This window comes from Carassius auratus, chromosome 26, assembly GCF_003368295.1.
Source record: "Carassius auratus strain Wakin chromosome 26, ASM336829v1, whole genome shotgun sequence".
NCBI lineage: Eukaryota > Metazoa > Chordata > Actinopteri > Cypriniformes > Cyprinidae > Carassius > Carassius auratus.
The window spans coordinates 1,078,633-1,093,999 of NC_039268.1; the positions used below are offsets into that span (position 1 = coordinate 1,078,633).

General features: G+C 34.2%; 1 long non-coding RNA gene across 1 annotated transcript; it reads left to right on the forward strand.

Moving 5' to 3' along the window:
* Window positions 1-220: 220 nt before the first annotated feature.
* On the forward strand, window positions 221-13,764 carry LOC113044023 (uncharacterized). The gene is made up of 4 exons (XR_003275840.1): window positions 221-528; window positions 974-1,102; window positions 9,524-9,657; window positions 13,716-13,764. It is a non-coding gene; the product is annotated as an uncharacterized LOC113044023 (long non-coding RNA).
* The last annotated feature ends 1,603 nt before the right edge of the window (window positions 13,765-15,367 follow it).

The following is a 15,367-nucleotide window of genomic DNA, read 5'->3' on the forward strand; positions in this document are numbered from 1 at the left end:
TTCTACCGTTTCATGTAACATTTGTGGCATAGACACTCGTTTTTATTGTGTCTTTTGTTAAGAATCATGTTTTAGTGTGTTGCTGTTAGCCGTCTCAGTCTTAACGTTCACTTTTCTCCAGGTAAGATTTCAGACGCCTTTGCCATGCGCAGACAACAGCATCTCAACAACCTGGTTGCCATGGTGATGCAGCTGGCCCGCCCTGGAGGGGGGGGGGGCATGGTAAGTTACCATCTGACATTTTAAAAATGTCTTGGACTTGATTCTGTTTTCTTCCGAGAGTCTGTCTGTGTGTCAGTAAGCATCTGTTTTCCTCTCATGTAATCTTAGGGAGTGCTCTTGTTATTCTGTGCATACTGTACATACAAACCCTGTGAGCAACAGGTCAATATTCCGATGGGCGTCTGTGTTCCCGTCAGCAGACTTTGATCTGATGAGCTCTTTAAAGATCTCCTGCAGCTTTCTCTTTCTTTGTTTTCTTAGGGGCACGTTGGGATTGTTTTGGTGCACACGCTTCCTAAATGTCAGGTAAGACTTTCTGATTTGTTCGAGTGCAGCACGTTCAAGTTAGAGGAGTCAAAGAAGAGAAACTAAATCTGTCTTTCTCCCAGGTGACCTCATTTGTAGACACTGGAAAAATAAACTGATTCCACATTGTTGTTGGTTTTTTTTCTCCCCCAAAGACCTTGTTGGGAAGCTTGTACTTGTAACCAGCGCGAATAGGAAAATCAGCTCTGCATTAGAATACTCTTTGAGCACTAATACACATTTGATGGTTCAGTGGATTATTAGGTAGTCACTTAGAAGATGTACTGTACTTTGTTTTCTCTCCTGACTTTCTTTCCTTTTGATGAAATGGCTTTTCAAAGAAGAGCAGTTTGAGAATCAATGAGCAATTTGGCAATGAACCAGTAAACTGTAAAATATATTATATGTGGCATGTTGAAATATCCTCTTTTTTGCTATCACTCAGGTTATTATAATTGAAAATACAGAGGCATCTTTGGTCAGGGTCAGAGACAGAAGCACTCAGCTCGGATTGACAAACATCGGCTTCATCCAGACAAACCTCGACTATTTCACTGGGATCTTCAGCATTGGGGTGAGCACCACATTTTGTTGCATGCATGCATGATATCTGTCTGTGAAGAACAAGACAGAAATCTTTTTTTAGCAGGTGTGTTAAATGTATTTACAGGTGTTTTTGTTGTTGTAATTGTGTATGTGTGTGTTGGAATTGGTTCATAAGTAACTCATCCAGCATTTGTGCTATTGTCAAAAATGATACTTTTAAGAATGTGTGAGTGTGTAATATAATATTGACATAGTGAGATCCAAATTCTTAAATATTGTGCAGTCTTTAATCATTTAATAAATAGTAGGGCTTTAATATTGATGCAAATATGTGACTATTTAAATCGGTTGAGATATTAAACGAATTGCGATACGGTCGGGGTAGGATTTTTTTATTTAGATTAAAAATGCTCATGCTGCATGCTTGGATCATAATTAAAATGCAGTGGTTGCCTCTAATTGTAAATGGAAAGAGCACAAGCAAAGCCTTAGTTTGTTTATATGAAGAGATTTGACTTCGGGTTTGTTTTAAAATTTCAGTTTAGTAAAGTTATTCTACTTACTTTAATTTCTCAAAGAAACTTGCAGCGTTTTGTCCACGCAATAATAAAAGGACACCTTTTTTTATTACTTATTTGGCTTAAATCTCATTTTGTTGAAAACAATGTGATAAAAATTGCATTGCATCGTGAGTTTATAAATTTGTGTAAAAATGTATTGCAGTCATTGTTTCATTTTGGATATGAAGGTTATATATTTTATAGTGTTTCTTTGTTGCATTATTCATAATGTATTTTGAATCCTTTATTTTCAGTGTGATCTCAGACATTTGGACCCCACTTATAGCCTTTCAGAGATAATTGCTTTTGTTAATGTTTGCTTACAGCATGTCTTCTTGCTAAGAGCAGTTTCAATAATTTCAAATGAAGAGCATACATTTTGTTGCCAAAAGTTATAGGTGTCTCTTCATTTGCATTGTAAAGCCTGTTGAAAAGGATGGATTCTGGGACACAGCATGTTTGATTCTACCTGCCATCCATATTAATTACGCAGTTAACCCTCACGTTTGACTGATGAACCTATCCAAGATATCCAAACAGACTGCATTCAGTTCTTCCATAGCTTTTTATTTGCTGAAGTGTTGTGACCACAAACATATAAGAAACAAGACTGCACGTTTCTGTTACAGAAGTCTAGTTGGATTATACCAGTGTTGAGCAATCTCTGACCTTAAAACAGAAATATATTTGCTTTTTATAAAATATTAATTCTGAATTCTTTATTTTTCGTACAGCACTGGTAAATAATTTTGTCTTGTTTCTAGCAGGAATCTCTAAATTTCCATGAAGTCCAAAAATAAACATAACGCAATATATTTTCTGATAAAAATGCTTATTAATAAACTTTGTTTTTGCTTGTGTGTGTAATCTTTGAGGGACACCGTTGTGTCTGTAATAAATGAGGAAGTACAGTATGTGCTTGCTGCAGTTGTTGTGTTTGTTTTCTGGCAGTAATGAGATGTTTGGGCCTGCAGCCCTGGCTTCATCTCCACAGAGAGCTGCGGCTGCAGTATTGAGCTTCACATGCGGCCGGGGTTAGGGGATTATCAGCTACCCACACAAAGGGGCTTTATCAAACCTTCACTGTTTCCCAAAGCTAAAACCTGTATCTCCGAGTAGAGCTTATTTTGGGCAACGTGCAAAATTCATATCGAACAGTCACCTAAAATGTTTTTTTTTTTTCAAATTTACCATTCTAGGTGTATCTAGTTATTTTTTCCCCCCTCAAACGTTTTTCCATGTGGAGATGAAATATTCCTCAAACTCTTTTAGTGCCTGTGCAAGAGATAGGACATTTTGTTAATTGCATTAAGTTGTTAAACAAAAATGAAGTTCACCCAAAAATGAAAATTCTGTCATTAATAAGTCACCCTTGTGTTGTTCCAAACACGTAAGACCTCCGTTCATCCTCGGAGAACAAATTAAGACGTTTTTGATGTATTCCGAGAGTTCTACAAGGTTCCTAACTCAATCAATGTCCAGAAATGTAGTAAGGACATCAGTAAAACAATTCTTGTGAGGCTAGTGTTTCAACTGTAATTTTACGAAGCTATGAGAATACTTTTTGTGTGCAAAGAGAATTAAATAGCAACTTTATTCAACAATTCGTATCTTCTGCATCACCCTGGCACCATTTTGGAGAGTATCACTTGCGTAAACAACATTATGTTCAGCTCAAAGTGTAAACGATGCATCCACATACAAACGTTGCATAAGTTGTTTGCGCACAAAAAGTATTCGTATAGCTTTGTAAAACTACAGTTGAACCCCTGATGTCACATGGATTGTCTTTAATACGTTTGTGGATATCGTGTTAGGATCCTTGCGGTCTATGGGTATGGAAGCATGTGGCAAAATTTATTTTGAAATATAATATGTAAAATGTTAATGCAATATAAAAAATGGCAATGTATTTCTGTATTTACAGTTACATTTTCCCATACATATGTGCAAAATTTTGTGCAAAAAAAAAAAAAGTATATATAATTAACATTAGCCATTTCCTATAGTTTTAATATTTAAATTAAAAACAAAATTATAACTTAAATATCATTTCTCCTGAATGCATTAAGACTTATGGGTAGGACACTATTCATTGTGACACCGCAAGATAATTGTAGCAAAATGCAATGGGAATTTCAAAAAACGCATTTTGAGTCAAAGGTGTAGCAAAAATTTTATTGTCTTTTATTTTTCTTAAATGCATTGACACGTTCACTTAAGACGTTTCAATTGCATTTTCATTAAATACCACACAATAATATAGTTTAAGTCAATGTGGATTTGAAAATGCATTTCGAGCCGATCACGCCCCCAACCTGTCAATCATTACATCAATGCATTACATTACATCATTACAATACAATCAAGGTTCAGTGACAGGACGCACAATAGGTCAATATTCACAACTGACCAAATGCTTTTCATCTGCCTCAACATCTCACTGTTTTACACTCCGATTGATGCACATTAAAAGACATGTTAAATTGACATGTTAAACATCTAATTAATTTGGGTAATACATTTTAATTTTGCAACTTATAAAGCATTAAAATATGTTTTTAATTTACATATTAAAACTAGTGTAGGAAATGTCAAATGTAAATTATATAATTGAATTTTCATTTTCATTTTGCACTAAAGTTTGCACATATATATGGGAAAATGTAAATAAAAAAAATGCATTTAATTACCATTTAGCAAATTACATTTCAAAATGAATTTTGCTACCCATATGCTTCCATATATGGGAGGGTCAGAGAGCTGTCAGAATTCATCAAACATATCTTAATCTATGTTCCGAAGATGAACGAAGGTCTTACAGGTTTGGAACGACAAAAGGGTGTGTAATTAATGACAGAATTTTCATTTTTGCGTGAACTATCACTTCAAACTATACTATTTGCTTGTTGTTGTTTATCTCATTCATGGAAAACCTGAAATTATCAGGAACATTTTAACATTGTGGCTCACAGGCTTGATAAAGAACAACACAGTGAAACACATTTTTTTTAAGTTTTGTTATGCTTCTTGACGAAGTTTGACATGCTGAATACGAAAATCACTTTTTGTGGTACATTACTAATTGTTTCAATTAATGATACATCACTATTTGTGTATAATTAACGGTGCTCATGAAAACATAAAAATTCTAACAAATTATACAAGGTAATATGTTAATACTCATCATGCATAAGAATTGCATGGTACATGAATAATATTAAGCTAACATCAAATTAACATAAGAGTTACCAAAAGTGAGTCCCCAAAACTTCAAAAGTGTATGTTGGATGAAATTGTCTCACGATGTTCTGAAATGTTCCAGAAAGCACAAGAATATTACAGAATGTTACAGAAACTTCTAGAATGTTCCATTCTTGCAAAAGCAATATATATATATATATATATATATATATATATATATATATATATATATATATATATATATATATATATATATATATATATATATATATATATATATATGTGTGTGTGTGTGTATATGTATATATATATATGTATATATATATGTATATATATATATATGTATGTATATATATATATATATATATATATATATATATATTAAATACAAAACTTAATGTTTACTAAAATCTTGAAATTTATGTTGTTGACATCATGTTATTGAAAATGATGTTATTGAACTAGTTTACAATTTGCTTATAAATAGTAAGGTAGTTGTTAGGTATTGGGTAAGATTAGGGATGTAGAATAAGGTCAAGTGGAATAAGGCAATAATATGTTCTCAATTAGCACTAATACATGACTAATATTCTAGTAATATGCATGCTAATAAGCAACTAATAGGTGTTACCTATTCTAAAGTGTTAGCAAATTATTAATTGGTGCATGAATTTGCATGATTTTACTAAAACTTCTATGATTACAAGAGACAGGGAGCATCACAGAAAGTCTTTAGATTTTCAAGACTTTTCATGTTAGGCTGAGTTTAGAAGATTTTTCCACCACTGAGCAACAGTTAATATGAAAGCTCTTGAAAGTGATTGTGTGTTGGTAGTATAAGACTGATTGCCTAGCTGTTTAGAGACAAAGGGGTATCGAATTTGTATTTTACCTCGTCTTTGAGTTTCTAAATGTTTGTAATATCTTGCATCCCTCACATTTCATTAGCATAAATGATAAAAATGCTTTGCTTGCTAGAGCAGCACAACCAGAACTGCTTGTAAACGGGGAAATATTGTTTCCCAGAGGGTTAGATATATGTGAAAATAGCTACTATTCCTTTTTTAAGACAGTCTGTAATAAGGCTTGTAGCTACACCAGGAAAAAAATGACTAAACGTGGGTAATGATATGAAAAGAGAAGTTATGGGCTGTTTGTTCAAACTTGATTTGTTGTACCTGTTGAATGATGGTGAAACAAGTGCACTGCTGTGTTCTGTGGCTGTGAGTAATGAACTTGCATCGTAGTCATGAAGCTGTGCCTTCCACACCTCGGGCAAACTACTTAATTATAAAGACAGAAAAGTTTTTTACCCCTATTGAAGGGAAGAAAAAGAAATATCATCAGCAGAAAGGAAATTCTGCTTTAAAAAAAAAACTAATACATAAATATGCTTTTGCAGCATGCTTTATTACTTTGCCATCCAATGCTGAATAATTTATACGAGGAAAAACTAGCATTGAGGTTGACGTCAAGTTCTTTGTCAATGTCTTGTATTTCCAATGCTTTCAGAAAACCTTCATTTATTTTGTTTGTTGGATTCTTCAGTACAAGAGACCACACAAAACTGATGCGAACTCCACTTTATTTGCTTGCAAAGGAAAAACAAACTTGAGCTTCTTTCTCATGCTGAACAACATTCATCTGATCTCTTGGGAGACGGCCCACCAGCTTTGTCTCATTATGACTGTAAATTTGTTCTAGAGACGGAGCATCCGACATTCCGATGAAAGACTTGGAATGACTGTAAAGTGTTTTTCAACCTCTTTGCAATTGAAAAAAGAAATTTAGGCCTAATCGCTTTCCCAAAGAATGCCACGAGTGATTTCATCATGTAAGCTCAAGTGTGTTTGCTTCCTTATCAAGAGTGAACATTTTAACAAACTGTTTTAAGGTGAAACTAATATTAATATTTTAATAGTATTCAAATATTTTAAGGTGAAAGTAATATTAATCAACTACATGTACTTTCAATATGGTTAGGGTTTGTCTTAGGGTTACTTGCATACATAATAATAGTATTTATAACAATAAGTGCATGTAACAAGGACATCTTAAAATAAAGTGTTACCTCATCCTTTATAATACTATCACTATATAGCTACATAAAAGTAAAGTATTTTATAAAATCATTTTGTTTTTTTCCAATTGTGCTGCATCTGCCAGGATCCTTTCTCATTTTGTGAATGGTTTTGTCTGTTTTTTGCTATATTTATTCTTTCATACTGCGATGTACCTGAAGTCGTATAGCAGTTGCGCATTGATTTACTCTTTAAAGTTTCTCGTCCCTCATTGTCAGCATTCCTGTGATTTTTTTTTTTTTTTTTTTTTCATCAGTAAATGATGAAAAGTTGTACTTTCACAAAACGTCTTCTGAAAGTGTCTCTCGGCGTTCTTAAGAGACGCCATCTGTAGTATTGTGGTCTTGTTGCATCATTGTTAACTTTAGAAATTCATCTGCTGACGTCTTCAAAGCTCCAGGTTTTCACGCTCGATTTTGCTTGTTGTGGTGATGCGGCACGCTGTTGTTGGCTTCAGATGTGAATGGATGGTCCCATTATAAGAAGGTGGTCTACTTCAAAGAGCCGAGACCCAGCGTTAATGGATTCTGATTAGTACGTAAGGGTGGCCCTTGAATACTCAAACACCTGCCCAGGGTTTCTGAGAATGGCTTTACTCCAGATCCTGTTAAAAAGACATTATGAATCATTTCAGTCTAATTAGCGTCTCGAGAACTTAATTACAAGCCACACTGGACGCCTTGCCAATATTGCTTTTTCCTAATTTATTCCGTCTCGGCTTATAAAATGTCAGCTAAGGCTGTGTTTTTCCCACACAGAGTTCACAGACATATTTCCTCCTCTATGGCAACTCCAAGCGGCGTGTAGAGCTGATCCTCTGAGATTTGGCCACATTTCCCCCGGAAAACTTCTTATGGGGGATTTGAAGGGTGTTAATCCGTGGATTTGGTCGGCTGTGCGCACACACACACACTCTCTGAGACAACAGTTTGCATTATTTGTTCCAGTTTCTCACCCGAACAGTGTCGGATACAGGCACTGGTCCGTGAGCCGAGCCGATCGCTTGATCTTCACTTGAGCTTCTGTGAGGACATCTAAGACTTTCCTTTACCCTCCATCAAGCTGTTCGATCCACTTTTCCTGCTAATAGGCAGAGCGACGTCTGCTGTCATGCGGTGTCACAGTGATGGGGTATGACTGCTGCGCTCTCTCTCTCGTTCTGTGCCTGAGCCACTAACAGATCAATGAGACCACAGCGAGATCCAGGAAGGTGGGAAGAGCTTTGAGATGATGTGTGGACATGTGGTCAAGAACCGGCGGAAATCTAGAGTTTAATCTGGTTTTTAGTTGACACACATTGATTTACACCACCCTGAGCATTGGAAAATAGTCTAATACACACATTTGTAATGATATAACTCATTTTATCTGGTTTTATGTATACAGCAACCTTGTACAAGTTTGTGGTAATGTGATCTTTGAATAAAATATTTACAGTATGTAGCATTTTCTCCATTTTTTTTATTTTTATTGAATGACTTCAAAAATGTGAAGTTGTTTAATCAAATGTTTTCCTTATACCTTTGGGTAATACTTTAGTATAGGGACCAGTTATTTAACCAGTATTAACTAGTTACTTATTAGCATGTGTATAATTAACTTATTGGCTGTTTATTAGTACTTATAAGCACACATTCCGAATGACCATATTCTACATCCTTAATCAATAACTAAACTTAACAACTACCTTAACTAACTATTAATAAGCAACAAATTAGGAGTTAATTTATGCAGTATAGTTAATGGTGAGAACTGGATCTTAAAATAAAGTGTGATCCACCTTTTTCTCCTCTTAACTATTTCATGCTTTAATGAGACCTGTAATCCTTCCCATTTCAGTTATACCTTCAAATATATATATATATATATATATATATATATATATATATATATATATATATATATATATATATATATATTCATTTAAACCCTATAAAAAGAATCTGAAAATTAATTTAATTCCGAAAATTAAAAATCGGCATGTATTTAAGTAATTGTCTGTATAAATGACATTTAAATGCATTTTTTAGTAAATGAATTTGATTAAATTCAAGCTGATTTCATAACATATCAAAAGTTTGGATCAGAAAGTTTTTTATTTTTTTGGAGAAGAAGAAATTAACAATTTTATTCACCATGGATGCATTGATCAAAAGCGATTGTAAAGGCATTTATAATGCTACAAAAGATTTCTATTTTTAAATTAATGGTGTTCTTTTGAACTTTCTATTCATCAAAAAATTCTGAAAAGAAAATGATCACAGTTTCCATTGAAATATTAGGTAACAACAGTTTTCTACGGTTTTCTTCTGAGCACTAAATCAGCATATTAAATGATTTCTGAAGAATCAATTTATATTATATCTTCTTATATATTCTAGAAGAAATGGTTATTTTAAATTGTAGTGTATTTTTGCTTTACTATAAATGGCTAGGTGAGCATAAGAGAGTTCTTTGAAAAACAAAATTGACAAATGTTCCCGGAAAAATGACATAGACTCTATTATCCATAAGCGACACATTATTTACTTGCTCAGTGGTGGTAGGTTGCTCTCCAGCTCTTGGTTAAGGGCCAGCGTGACTGGTGTCTTGTGTCTATTTCAGGTGGCCCTGCATGTGTGTGGAGTGGTGACAGACACGGTGTTGGATCGCTGCCTCCAGGCGCTGGCGGGGATTGTGATTAGTCCTCGCTGCTACGGGTTCATTCAAAACACACTCAAGTTCAACTTTCCCAAGAGGTCAAAACTGCGTTTCAGATTTTTCTTTTCATTTGATCGCCTAATTCCACAGTACAGTGACAGTATAGATCTATAATAATCCACAGAATTAAATGCTAAGCTCTGCATACTCAGAAAAAAAGTACTGACAAGAATGAATAAAAAAACGATCAAAAATAGTTAACCATAATAAACATTCATTATTGGGTCTGTTTCTGTCTTATACTTCACATCATCGTTCTCAGAGTTGAATGTCCTGTATCAACAATCACAGCTGAGCCTCGTTTAATGTTGGCAAGTACATGTAAAAATGAGGTAAAACGGAGAGTGGGTGTTTTAAAGTTTCCTAACAGTAAGAATCACTTTCCAACAGTCATCAGTTTTTCCCCAATCACAACCTAGCTCTCTCCAAATCTGGTGTTAACTTTCATTTTATCTCAGCCAGGAATTTCGCCGCGGGGCTTGAGCATCAGGGTGGCAAGAGCAGTCGGAAATTATTTTTCCATGACCATGAATTTTATTTTTGCCATGACAGTGATTTGTCATTTGTGGCATTCGACAGTAGACCAGAAAGGGCGACCTGATGACAGACAGTTAATGTAGCAAACAATACCTACCACACACATAATCTCCAAGAGCTTCAGAGCTCTTCTTTATCATGCAAGTGTTACAAGAGACATCCGGCTGTGTTTACACACGGCTTATTTCCGCAACCGAACCGCTACATGTGTTTTTGTCTGTAGAGAATGTTTTCAGCATCTCCTTTGATCCGGATAGATTGTCCTCTCCTTAAACTTGTTCTTTCTTTAACGTCATGTCATTTTTCATTCGCGCCTCAGTGTGTTTGTGCAAGTTCATTAAGTCAGTGCGAGGTTCACACAGACTTTGAGCTGTAAGGTAAGTGTTTCATCCCTCGCTTTCACTCTTTTCATTATCGCCTACATGTGTGCGACGTCACACTGCCTGGTCCTGAGTGCGAGACTCTTCTGGGAAAACTCCAGAGGAGAGCCTCATAATATGCCTCATGTATGTGAAGAGCAGTGTTTAGTCATGTTCAGCTCATGACTGACTAGAGCTACTGACACTATAATTGGAATGAGTCTTGTTAGCCTGATAGAAGCAGATATTTATGCCTTGTTTTTCCAACTTCAACTGCTTTTGAGACCTGGTATAGAAAATAAAGGACTTAATGCTAATACGCTATATGTCAATTGTTAATGTAGGATTATTTATATACTTTTATAGTGTTTAATAAATATGTTGAATCATTTTTTGAAACATTTATTTCAGTTAATTGCCAGGGAAGCATTAATCTTTTTTTTTTTTTTTTTTTTTTTTTTTACTTTTTAAAATATGCCTGTATTCATATGAAATATCCTTTTTATGTAGTGTGAAAAGGGGTAAGGGAATCCAAAACTTAAAAAAAAAAAAAAAATCAGAACCACTTTGTTTTCAGAATTAATAAAAAAAATTATTGAACAAATTATTTTCAAGATGCTCTTTTTATAGTTACTGACCATGGATGGAAAGTTTGTAAAAAGTTATTTGTTTCTTTTTTGCGTGTGTGTTATAGAAATTAGGGAATAGTGAATCTGCAGTCTGCATGACATTTTAGATGAAAAATTACTATAGTATGTTAAATGCTATAAATAAAATATGTGTAATGCTATAAATAAAATGCTGAGACAATTAACTGACAAAAAGCAGTTGTAAAGTGGCATGAGCATTTGATCAGATTGTAAGTCATATTAGTCAGTCACAAATCAAATATACAAAAAAAATTAAATAATTGATTATGTATGTTCAATACTTTGATTCACTGTTCTAATATCCTTTTATTAATATTTTTTTCTGTTTTGTTTTGCTTTGCTTGGTTTTGTTTTGCTTTGTTGTGTTTTGTTTTGCTTTGTTGTGTTTTGTTTTGCTTTGCTTTGTTTGGTTTTGTTTTGCTTTGTTGTATTTTGCTTTGTTTTGATTTGCTTTGTTTTTTTTGTTTTTTTGTTGTGTTTTGCTTTGCTTTGCTTTGCTTGGTTTTGTTTTGCTTTGTTGTGTTTTGTTTTGCTTTGTTGTGTTTTGTTTTGCTTTGTTTGGTTTTGTTTTGCTTTGTTGTATTTTGCTTTGCTTTGTTTTGTTTTTTTGCTTTGTTGTGTTTTGCTTTGCTTTGCTTTGCTTGGTTTTGTTTTGCTTTGTTGTGTTTTGTTTGGTTTTGCTTTGCTTTGTTGTGTTGTTTGGTTTTGCTTTGCTTTGGTTTTGTTTTGTTTTGTTTTGTTTTGCTTTGCTTTGTTGTGTTTTGTTTTGCTTTGCTTTGTTGTGTTTTGTTTGGTTTTGCTTTGCTTTGTTTTGTTTTGTTTTGTTTTGTTTTGCTTTGCTTTGCTTTGCTGTGTTGCGTCTGTTGTGCTTTGCTTTGCTTTGAAAGCCATATAGATTTAAAATATTGACCAGTGTTTATTAGTGTAAAAATTAGGTAACACTTTAGTTTAGCCAACACACATTCACTATTAAGATTTTCCCTCAATAAACTGATTTAAACAGCTAAATAAACTAATTTGCTGCTTCTTCATAGTAAATAAGGTAATTGTTGTAATAGATATGTTTAGGTATTAGCTAGGTTCTGGGATCTAAAATAGGGTCATGCACAATATGCTTTATAAGTACACAAAATCAGCCAATATGCTAGTAATTTGCATGCTAATAAGCAGCTGGTTAAAAGATAATTGAATAGTGTTGACTAATCTAAATTGTTACCAAAAATTATATTTTCAACACAGATTCCGAGGAGCAGAAAACATCTGTTAAGCTGTTTTCCCTTCTCTTCATTGTTGTTTTTCTCGAGCTCTGCTGAAATAGGGTTTTCCTGGGAATAGTGTGCCCATGTACTGTAGTTGCATGTTGTATTTTTCCCAGTCTTATCTCCAGGCGCTGACAGAACAATGAGGCAGAAGTGTGAGTATAATGGATGAGGTTAATCAGTCGTATCTCACAGTCATCCGTGTTCACTTGACTCCTCTCTCAAACTGCGCTCATGGCCCCTGCAGAGATATCACCTACATAGGGCCCTAAAAGAGACAGGCAGTTCCCTGAGTGTAGATCTACAGCAAACAGACATTTAATTAGTAGTGTTTGCCAAAACAAACCTCACTTTTGCTATAGCCACTGTAGTTTGAACAAACCGAATTATGAATTAAACTGTTTTGAGGATACTGTAGGTGTGATACATAGCAAACCTGGCAACCGCCCTTAACACCCTACCAACTTTGGCACGGGAAAATATCACTCAAATTGGATCTACACACAGTTTAGATACAAATACTTTACTTTCAGGTTTGTTCAATTTGACTAGGTTATACATTGCATTGTGATTTAAAGTCATAGTGCACTAAATGCATTGATAAAATGATTTCAGTGTATTGAAATTCCGCCCAGAAAAAAATAAAATAAACTCTTTTAATTGTTCGGATTTTATTTGAGTTTGATGTGTTCAAAAATAAAATTGATTGATAAAGATTTTATGTGCTTCTTTCCAAGCTAGCATAATCGACGCAATGTTTTCCTATTGGTGCGAATACTAAAAATGCTCTAGAAACACTTAGCTAAAGCCTGTTTTTGAGACGTTATGCTGAATTATAGCATTGATCGCAGCTATTAGCCTAGAGGATTAGACTTGATAGGAGGAATCAATCTGCCAGAGATGTTATGTTGCTTTCCATCAGCACTTGTTTGACTCAGTTAATGCAGAATAATGGTGGCTTGAAGCCATCGTTGGTCATCAACAGCAGAGGAAGTCGTTTTGCAAACTTCCTTGCAAAAAACGCAATAAGAGTATATTGATTAATATAAAATGAACTGGGTTTGCCTTTAATGGCTGGTTGTAAGAGTTGATAAATGGCTTGTTCCCTCACCACAACCCTAACGATCTGATGCATCGATGTTTCTCTGATGTTTCTCGATGTTTCTATGCTTTATGCTAGCTGGGCCGCACACATGCTTTTGTTTCAGATATTTTTGTGCACGTACATTCAGATGCAAGTGTGTTTTTTGATGTGTCTCCGTGTGTTCGGTATGTTATATGGTTTCCACAGGAGTATACGATCCTGTGCAGGTTCACAGACCAGACGGCTTTCAGTTTACTCTGCAGAACGACAATTAATTGGTAAGATGTTAAGCTTTAGTGCAGTCAAAAAAAAAAAAAAGACATACAGCACCTTTAAAATTAAAATGTACAATTTATACAAATAAAAAAAATAGCAATATTAATAAAAAATAAAATACTAAAAAATAAAATACTAAAAAAACACTGCTTGGTATTGATTTTGCTGCAACAAACATATATTATTATATAATGGTTCAGTGTACACTTTTGAAAATAAATGGCATCAGGGTTTATTGTTTGCATTTCCATTTGGACAGTCAAAAACCTTTGTAAATGTTTCTCTGGACCAAAAGCACTTGATAGGTTACCAATAAACTCTTATGAAGCATTTTAGTTTAGTATAAATGGTAAATCTCTAACAATGTATCGGATGCATCTTCCCGCTCTGTGACCTCTCTCTCCGTCAAATTTCTCAGCACACATTCAGCTTCTCAGTCTCATCGCAATCTCACAGAAATCTGACGCCACTGTCATCTCTCTTTCCACTGCCCATCTTTTACAGTTGGTGAGATGACAGCTTTTCAGCCTCTTCACAAAACACATGCTAACCAGCACCGATTCCTCTGCCATGTCAGTCAAAGCCAAGACTTTCAAAAAGCTTTCAAAGGCAGATATCTTTGCGTTGAGATGAGCTGTTAATTACAGTTTGATACGATGGTAAAGTTTGTTTTAAAGTCGTTTTCAAAAGGCACTGCTTAAAGTTTCACTGTTTTATCCCTGAGATAACAGTCTCTTTAAAGAAATGTCTTTTATTAAAGTCATTTGAAATTCCACTTTTGAAAAAGTTTTAAATTAATTTATTAAATGTTTCTTTTCATCAAATAATCCTGATTTTTTTTTTATCATGGTTTCTAGAAAAATTAGAAGCACAACTGTTTTTAACATTGATAATTTTGAAGGATCATGTGACATTGAATAAACTTTTTAAATAAATATATAAAATAGAAATCAATGTTATTTTTAATTGTAAAATAACTCCTATTTTTACTGCATTTTTTTTTACCAAATAAAGGCAGCCTTGGTAAACATTTGAAATCCTTTGAAAAAAAAAATATTACCAGTCAGAATTTAGCAAACTCATGCAACCCCTTTTGCATTATATATATAACATTAAGGACAGTTGGGACAACTTTTACAGCTCATTTAACACACATTTGTCCTAATTGCTTAATACAGTATAAGCAATTTATGAAAAATGTGAGCTACACAGTTATGCTTTAGAGTGTATTGCCCTATAGACTCTCATTGTGTTTTTGTTTTTTTGCGGATTGAAGGTTAAAATGTCTGTGGTAAAACCAGAGCATTAATTTAAGTGTGAGGTTTATTTAATCGACTGATAATAGATCTCAGAAAAAATAGTTAAAGACACATTTAGGTTTCAGTAAAATTGGGCTTTTTCTTGACCATAATTAACCTGAATAATGTCCTCAGCGTAGATTTCCTTCCGGTGCTCAATAAAGATAATTTTTCATAATTAGTCTCATTTCCAAACCTTTTCTCCCTTAATCACCAGGGAAGCGCTGTATGGGACTGGTGGACTTGGAACGTAGCTGTGCTGCAGAGACTCATGGGTATTCTGAT